This window comes from Rutidosis leptorrhynchoides, chromosome 8 (genome assembly GCF_046630445.1).
Source record: "Rutidosis leptorrhynchoides isolate AG116_Rl617_1_P2 chromosome 8, CSIRO_AGI_Rlap_v1, whole genome shotgun sequence".
Taxonomy (NCBI): domain Eukaryota; kingdom Viridiplantae; phylum Streptophyta; class Magnoliopsida; order Asterales; family Asteraceae; genus Rutidosis; species Rutidosis leptorrhynchoides.
In genome coordinates this window covers 190,187,194-190,197,315 of record NC_092340.1, presented here as the reverse complement: position 1 = coordinate 190,197,315, position 10,122 = coordinate 190,187,194, and positions in this window count along the sequence as shown.

The following is a 10,122-nucleotide window of genomic DNA, read 5'->3' as shown; positions in this document are numbered from 1 at the left end:
ATCTCATTTGTTCATTATTTGAAGCGTCTTCAGGAATTTCGTAGGGCTTGAACACAGATTGTAATTGTTAATATACATATGATGTTCTAGCACAGTTTTGAAGTCAAAGTATAGCTTTGAAAGATGTAAGAATCTAAGAGTGATGTCTTTTGTTAAATCTTGACTTGGATTTTGATCAGAATACATAATCAAATTTGGATGAGAATGGTTATTTTGATTTTTATAAAAGAATGTATATTGTTTGTGAAAGTAGTGAGTATAATTGATGATTGTGGAATCAGGTTCGAATAATGTAACATATTAATTGTGAATTTATATATCTCTTGGGTATTACCTAACCGTTAAAAAAATTTCACAAATAATATTTTGTATAAGAGAATTTTTGTTACAGTCTTTATGAAAATATATATATGTATATTTTCTTCAGATGTAATATAGATTTAATGTGTTAATATTAAATTAAACTCATTTTATTTTTAGCGGAAACTAGGAATGAATAACCTCTAATCATTATTCATTCTTATTGATATTTCCACAGTAAATCATGTTGATGCTCATAGAACACCTGCTAACTTCGTAAGATACGAATGATGTTTCTTAGAAAGTTTCGAGAATATTGGGAATGAAAGTGTAAATTCAAACATATAATTGAATAATACACTTGGTTTATTATGAAATGAAATTCATTGGGTTGAAATAGAGATTGTGATTAATGATGGTTAAGTCGTTAATCGAAGAATTATAGCATATTAGTAATATGAATTTAACTGAGTAGTATCTACCCTTTTTCAATTCATACATAATAGTTTAATACGAAGAGATTTATGATGGTTTCAAAATTTATATATATAAGATATACATATAAATTCTTCAGAGGAATTTAGTTAATACTTCATAATTCGTTGATACAATATACTCGTTGTTGATTCGTAATGATGTCCACAGTGGTTCTTGAACTGACTGAGTTTGTGATGTTATAGGTGCTGCTTATTTTATCGATGCTGACGGCACTAACTGTGCTGGTGATGCTAACGGTACTGTTGATGCTGCTGGTAAAACAAGTCTAGCTTGTAAATTGTGCATCATTCTTGTCAGGGTTTCTACTCTTCCTTCTACCATTTTGGTTCACTCATCTGCTTTACGGTTAGGGTTAGAATAGATAATCACTAAGACTTTAGAGATTACATAATCGACGCGGAGTGTTTCTCTAATGAGGTTATGAATCAATACTTCATCGTTTGTTGTTGTTGGTATTCCTTGGTATCTACAGAGCGTATGATATTGGTGCTCGTGGGACATATTGTAAAGTTGAGGTTTACGACACGGTTGTGGTTGAAGGCGGTAATGGTACTGTTGACGTTGATGATGGAAGTACTGGTTATGCTGCTGGTGCTGCTGCTGGTGTTTGTAACCTTTGCACCATATTCTCCAAGGCCACTACCCGAGCGCGAAGCTCGTTGACTTCTTCTATTACACCGGGATGATTGGTGGTTCGAACGAGTGGATGAATAAGATCTAGAATGTGAGATATTATATAATCATGACGAGATACTCTGGAAATGAGAGAGAAAATAGTGTTTCAGACAGGTTCGCCAGTAAGTGCTCCAGTTCTTCGCCAAGACAGCAATGTGGTGGATGGAAGGGATCGCCTTCTTCTTGTCTCCAATGATTAAGGAGGCTATGAACCCATCCCCAATTCATCCAGAAAAGATGATGGCTAATTGGTTGATCCATTCCAGTCACACCGCTTTCGGAGCTTGAGTGGGATTCCATTTTGGAATCCGAGGGACTTGAACTAATGACGAATTCCATTTCGTGCAACTGAATAAAGGATTTTTAGATATGAAATGATTTTTCAGCTATCGGATCGTATTCTAATTACATAGAATATCTATATATATAGAGCAAAAGATTTCGTAGATTTCGGAGGAATTTAAGGAATATGTCAGGCAAAGTTACAGTAACAAATACCCTAAGATATAAATTAGTAGATACGCTAAGATATGAATTTTATCTATAAACTATTCATGCAATCAATGCAAAAGGATGTGTCTAGACTAAGAATAATGAGCAGGCAATCTCCGACAAAAATGATAAGCAAAACTTTTGACATGCAGACACGGTCGAAGTCCGGACTCACTAATGCATCCTAACGACTTATCAGTTAGACACACTAATGCAGACCTGGTTCGCTAAGACCACCGCTCTGATACCACATGAGACTACCCGTCTGAATCCATAAGGATGAATACAATAACATATGGATACATTGCGAGGTATTTGACCTCTATATGATACATTTTACAAACATTGCATTCGTATTCAAAAGATAACCTTTCATTACATGGAAAGTTGACAGGTATGCATACCATTTCATAATATCTAAACTATAAATGACCTCATCTGTCATTTACTTAATAATAATATTTATTGAACTTAACAACTTGAATGCAACGTCTTTTGAAATATGCCATGAATGACTCCAAGTAATATCTCTAAAATGAGCAAATGTACAGCGACAGATTTCTTTCATACCTGAGAATAAACATGCTTTCAAGTGTCAACCAAAAGGTTGGTGAGTTCATTAGTTTATCGTAATCAATCATTTTTATAATTTTAATAGACCACAAGATTTCATTTATTCAATAATCATACACTCGTAAGTGTTTAAAATTCATTCATATAGATTAAACACCTGGTAACCGACATTAACAAAATGCATCTAGAATATCCCCAAATATATAAACATCGAAGTACTAAAGCAGTTTATATTCTCTGATTGGGGCGTGTCAAAGCCCATAAATCTATCTTTAGGATTCGCGTCAATTGGTGGCAATTATAATAAACACCAATTCTTAGGCTACCAAGTTCAACAAGGGCGATATCCGGTACAACAATTCAACCATATAATGTAGTTTCAATTACTTATGTCTATTTCGTCAATCATTTATAAAAGTGCATGTATTCTCAGTCCCAAAAATATATATTGCAAAAGCATATAAAAGTATATTTTTATTATATACTGTATTTCGTAGTAAAAATACATATGACGGCATTGAACAAGTGCAATTTTGGCCTCGAATTCATGAACCTATATTAAGTATATATATTTATATGTTGGTCAATATCTGTTTAGCAATTTAGGTCAAGTCGTAGTGTATCACAATCTTAATGCTCGAGACTAATATGCAAAAGTCAATAAAAGTCAACTTGATCCAAAATGACTTCCAAAATCTATACATGATTATTATATAACTTAAATATAGTCGTTTTATATATTTAAATATATTTAGAAAATTTTATTAAAGTAAATAATATAAATCATTTATTAATAAATAAAAATTTATATTAAAGTTTATATATAATAAAAATATACTTTTATATGTCTTAAGTAATAAAATTTATATAGTTCACTTAATTTCATAAAAATATAGTGGTATGTATTATTAATGTAATTATATTACGTGTGGTCAAAATATCTTTGTATCACATATCTATTTGATAAAATAATATTGATAATAATAATAATAAGTAAAAGTAGTATTATTTTGTAATAATAATAATAATTATTATTCTACTAATGATAATAACAATGTTTATATTTACTAATGATTATAATAAAATAATAATTCTAATCATGATAATCTTAATAATAACAATAACAATACTTTTTAATATTAACTGTAATAATAATAAAATAATAACTCTATTTAATAATAATAATACTAAAATGATAATAGTAATGATATTTTATAATAATAATGATATTTCTATTAAGAATGATATTTTTAGTAAAAATGATAGTTTTAATATAAATGATATTTTTAGAAATAATAATAATGATAAAAATAATGAAATCGATATTTTTCTCTTAAATCAATATCTTACAATATTTTAATTTCATCATGATACTCATACTCATTATTTCCTGATCAATTTGTTCAATACCTTTTAGTTCTCTTTTATATCGCATTCATAATAATGATAGTAATTGTTAGTCCACAATTAGGGTGTTCGATCTGTTCTTGATAGTGTTAGTGGGTTTTGAGAGAGTTTCTTGTAGTGAGATGCTAGTGAGATAAAGTAAAGTGATATTAATGACTTGCAATATTACAATGGTGGGGAGCTTGCTTTATATAGTAGCAAGCTCCCAAGTTACAAACACATGGTAAACACTAAGTTACCGTGGTAAATAGCCTAATCTAGACTATTACAATAATAAGAGTAAAATGCACACGCCACTAGATTAATACAAGACAATAACCACACGACATTGAATAATACAATAAATATTGTCAACAATCTCCCCCTTGTCGTGGGGTTTTGGATTATGACCTTTGTTGAAATGCCTCCTGAGTGCGTGTACTTGCACTCTTCACCTAGGAGTTTTATGGTTGTGTAATTCATAAGATTTTCAACAATCTTCCCTCTTGATAGGGTTCAATAATCTTTCTTCTTTGAAACGTGCGATCATGTCTTCGTCTGTTTGTCTTTTTGCGGTGGCATGGGTTCTTCAAGATATAACACCTCCCGTGACTCTTGTAGATTCTTTTGGAGTCTTCATCTGAGAGTGTTATATTTACAAATGTTAACACCTAATATGATCATTTTCTTGCAGTTTCTTGTGCAGCCTTCTTTCGGACTTTGGTTTCGGTTTAAAGCTATGAAGTATTTGATGCTATCAACTTTGAACACGAACATTTACACATATGAAGAGCAGATCCGGGAGTGTTATGTTTGATTTGATTTATCTTCTTCTTGGGTTCAGACAAAGAGGTCTTGAAAGTGGCTTGATATGATCTTTCTTAGTTGTGAAGACCTCTTTTGCTCCCCCTCAAATATTGAGTCGTCTTTTTCATGATCGTAATTATTTTGTTTTTGACTCGTGTGTCATTCTCCCCACATAATGAATATGGTGTACCGTGTTCAGCATGTGTAGCATGAATATGGCATCCCGTGTTCATCGCAAAATAGCAGAGAGAGAGAATATATGTTTATCGCCAGACTGGGAATGTGTACCTGCTAAGAGGAGACAAAGAGGTTAAGGTAAAATTTGATCCTTAGAGAAAACATAATCTTTCAGAAACCATTTTTGGTTTTGTAAAAATCAAGCTAGTTGTTATACTAGACAGGTTTAAATCAGGCATGCTAGTTGTTACACTAGACAAGTTTTCTGAAACCAAAACTATTTTCGGATTTGGGGACCTCATCGGTATTGGTAGATCCAAGTTTAACCTCGGTAGATGTTGAGGATGACTGGTCATCGAAGTTTCATTCGGCGTTAGCAAGCTATCCACATCCATGATTAAAGTATCATGGGACTTTTGTGCGACTATGGCGCTCTTGGTTATACCAAGTCTTCCAACTGTACCTAACACCGCATTGGTGTCGGTAGAAATCAATGTAATGTAGGAAGATGTTACATCCCGTCCCGAAGTCATTGAAATGTCATGAGGTGAAACATCTCTATCAGTTGTTGCACTCTCTAAGGAGTGTGTGTGGTCAGGCTTAAATGCTGACTGATTGTTAAGGAGATCATCCTTCCGAAGGTCTAATAAATCTACCAAGGTAAGCCTAAGTATTGTCATATTGCCTCTCCGTTGAACTAGACAGATCTCCCTCATCAAGATAAGTCTGACCTCTGGACCCTGTTTGAGGTCCCACCTTCTATAATAAGGTGTTGATAGAGGATTTCCGGCCGATACGCAGGGTTCCTATTCATGGTTCTTCAAAACCCCTTCAGCAGTTCGAGACACGAAACACTTAATTTGCATTAAGTTGTTGGGTTATTCCATATTTGAGGCAGTCATCTAGACACATCCTCCTGAGGCAGTCATTGGGACACATCCTCCGTCATTTGATAACTATTTTATTTGAGGCAGTCATCTAGACACATCCTCCTGAGGCAGTCACTAGGACACATCCTCCGTCATTACTGACATTTGAATCTTTAAACTCCCCCTTGATATTTGTACGTTTTAGCTTTGGCTTATTGGGAGTGTTATGTGTGTAAAAATGGGTTTTACACTGTTATTTGTGCAAAAGCCGTTTTGATGTTTAACACCACTTTGAAGTGTGTTTGACACCACTTTGAGATGCGGGTTCTACACAGAAGTATGTAAAAGCCATTTTGGATGGAACTCATGTTGGTTTTAATCCTTTTACCCTCCCCCTCAAAATATGACGTTTTATGTTTTGATAAAACCTTTATTTTCTTGGACTTTTTCTCCCACTCAAAATATGATTTATTTGGAATTAAAACATATTTTGACAATTTGCTACACAGAAAATATAGGTTTTGGTGAAAAAGGTTATAAAGCAGTTGAGATGCGGGCCATATAAGGTTTTGGTGAAAACGTTCTTTGCGGGTCTATTTAAGGTTTTGGATAAAACCTTCTTTGTAGTGCAGGTTCCATAGAGATCTATTATGGGAACCATCATGATCTCTATGGGAACCGTCATTCCCCCTTCTCCCCCTAAAAAAAATTTGACATTTCCACTGAAGAGTTTTTAAGAGAAAGAGTGGAAGACAATTGCAGCGCGATGCATACACTGAAATATGAGCATGCACGATATAAGGTTTTGGACTAAACCTACATTGATTTGCGGGTCCCTTAGAGATCTATTATGAGAACCATCATTCCCAGGGACTTCTTTGGTTTGTGGGTCCCATAGAGATATATTATGGGAACCATCATGATCTCTATGGGAACCATCATTCCCCCCTTCTCCACCTAAAAAAAATTGACGTTTCTCCATTGAAATGTTTTTAAAAGAAAGAAAGAGAGACATTCGAGATGCGAGGCATACACTGAAATGTGTGCATACACCGTATAAGGTTTTAGAGAAAACCTTCTTTGAAGTGTGGGTCCCATATAGATCTATTATGGGAACCATCATGATCTATATGGGAAGCAATATTCCCCCCTTCTCCCCCTAAAAAAATTTTGACATTTCAGATTTTGAAAATCATCATTTCATTGCGGGTCTCATTGCTCCCCCTAGGCACATGCATTACTCCCCCTAGACACATGCATTTTCTAGGTCCATCAAGGAGAAGAAACTCATATAAGTCTATTTCAACGGAGGGTGATTCTCCTACAACTACTAAAGTATATGTACTAAAGGTTATGGATTCATGCGAAATTGGTTTTGAATTAATCAGGGATTAGGCGAGATTGGAGGAAAGAAAGGTTCAAACAACACATCAGGTCATCTGGGGTTGCGAGTGGGTCATGCCTGAGTGTTCAGTCAGGTGTCGGTGGGTTAATTCTGGGTCTTGAACCGTTGTGTCCAAGAGCCATCATGAATTCAAATCATTTTTTGAAAGTCAAATTTGAATACCATTTATAGGCGTTGTCGATCTGACTTATGGACGTTGAATTTCACTTGGGTTTGATACACGGTGTATCCTTTGAAAGTAGTTCTGGTGGAATCAATGAGAATGGAAAATCATTTAACCTAGCCAGAGAAACGGATCTCGGCTTCATTTTAAGTAGCTCTGATGAGGAATACTTAACAGGTTTTGAAGAAGAAGTGGATCTTGGTGTTGAAACTGGTTTGGTTGTCCACTTCTTATTTGATACTTGTTTAGAAAAATTATTCCTTGAGTGTTTAGAAACAAGATCGGTTTTTGTACGAGGAGTTTGTCTCGGACCGATGAATGACTTCTTGGGTTTGTGTGGAAGCCATCCATATTGATCGCAAAACCCCTTAATCTCCCCATTCTCCCCATAAGCAGTTTCCAGAAATGGACGGTTTATTGTGGTCTCGTAACTGGAGTAAGTCCTTTTCCTATAGGGAATGTAAATTCTTGGTTGTAAAGCCTGAGGGTCTTTAGGTTTTAAGGATGTTTTTCTCGAAGTCATCGTTGACTTTGGAGATCCTTGATTGGTTGGTTTGGGGTTCTTTGAAAAAGTAACCCGCTTTTCAACAGTCTTGGTTGTAGACGTTGAAGCATTAGGTGACATGGTCTCAACATAAATCATGTTAAAGTAGGACTGTCTGGCCCGACGAGCTTGCTTACGACTATTTCACTTTTGATTCTTTGACAAACCACCAGATACAGTGCACACAACCTTATCAGTGGCAAAATCCAACTGATGTTGAATTTTCAATTGTTGCAGGTTTCTGGTTGTTTCATATGCTTGTTTTATCGGTCTTTCACTCCTATTTTGAACATGTTTAGAGTTGTTGGTTGGGATCTCTGCAGACTTTGAGGGACCCTGGTCTTTTGGTTCGAGGGTAGAGGACCTTTTGGGTTGGGTAACCAGGTGAACTTTTGAATTCATGGGGGATTTCCTCAATGTCTTTATAGACTTAGGAGGACCGTTGTGTTTTGGTTTTGGAACCTCCAAGGTCTTTGGTGTCTTACGTGAAGCAGTCTTCAAGTACATTGAGGATTGATACACTATGGGTTTGGGTTTGGTCTTGGCAAAAGTCACCTGCTTTTTCTTAGTCTTGGGAGTAGACTTTGAAGCGTTGGACAACTCAGACTTGGTAACTGAGATACCACCTGACACTTTTGGTTTTGGAGTGTCTGTGGAGGTTAGCATGGTCTCAGTACCAGGACATATCTTGTAAGAACCAGGTTTTGAATATATGGTCTTGGTCACGAAGTCTATACTTTCTAGTGAATCACATTGGTCATGCAAGGTCTCATTCTCTTCCTCAAGTAGATTCACATGAGCTTTTAACTCCTGAATTTCTAAGACAAGGTCATCAACAGAAACTACTACAGAGTCTTTAAAATCATAAGTGGGTTCTACTTTCGGAACTACATGCATCTTCTCAATTGTTGCTAGAGTTTTCTTGTAGGTCTCACATTTAACCTGAAGATCTATGTTTTCTCGTTCTAGCTTATCAACAAATTGAGTAAGGTCAGTCTCAACATCCTGAGCTCCTAAAGAGATAGGTTCTTTCTCGAGTTGTGGTTCTACCTTAACTTCTGGAATCTGGGGTTGAGATTCTAAGAAGTGATCTAGAGATTTGAACCTAGATGATTCTAACATGCGTTCAACAATGTCAAATTTGGTCAAAAGAGAATCACTAAAGTCTTTAAGTTCTTATGCTAGATATTCACAATTGATGGTGTCATTCACGGATTTTGGGTTTGAGTCCCGTGATTCAGTGTTCTTTGAAATCAATTCACAAAAATTAACAACTTGATTTGCAATTTGATTTTCAAGTTTATGAACATTGGAGACCAGTTTGTTGTTTTGGGATTCAATGACAGAGATTTGGTGTTGTAAAGCCTTAATGATCTTTTGAAATTTGAGTTCGTTGTCAAAATATTTGATTTTGTTTTGATCAAGTTCATCCTCGAGACTGATGATGTATCTTTCTAAAACCAAGGTTGGTAAATAGATTATACGTTTTTAGGACTATTTTGAGCATTCAAACTTTCAAAATCATTGAATAAATCGAGAGGTGTGTTATAATATGAACCATCTTTTCTCATGTAATTTGCATTTATTTTGTCATAAATTAACGACACCTCACGTTTCATTTTTGTTGATCGATTGGCTATTCTTTCCTCAATCTCACTTTCATTGGCAAAAGTGAGTCTCTCTGGCAAACATATCTGAATGTATCTACCATCATATAAACAAGGTTCGGCTTTGGAGATCTTGAACTGTATTTGAGGATTTTCAAACCCTAACCCCTGGTGTTTTTGGTAGGAGTTTTTGGGTCGATTCAAGAACAGAGCTTGTTTAGAAATGTGGCCATCTAAGACTACTTTAGCTTGGTTAGTCCTGTACAGTGTTTCTTCAAGTAAACTTAGTTGGGTTTTCAAGTCTAAGTTTTCTGTAAGTAACTTAGAGCATTCAGAAGTCCTCTCGGCCAGGTCACTCAAAGGCTTTCTAGTGTTCTGTTCTACAGTCTCTAGGAAAAGTTTCTTAGAATCATTAAGCAATATTAAGTTCTTTTTCAGCGTTGTTAACTTTTTCCATGAGAACTGCATTTCTCAGTTTAAAATCTGTCCTTTCTATACGTAGGTGTTTCACACTACTTTCTAGCTCTCTTAATTCAGTTACTTTGTCAGCTAGATCTTGTTTTATTTTCAAATAAGTATGATTTGACACTTTTGTTTCCAATTTCGATTTCAACCTAGAGTTATCA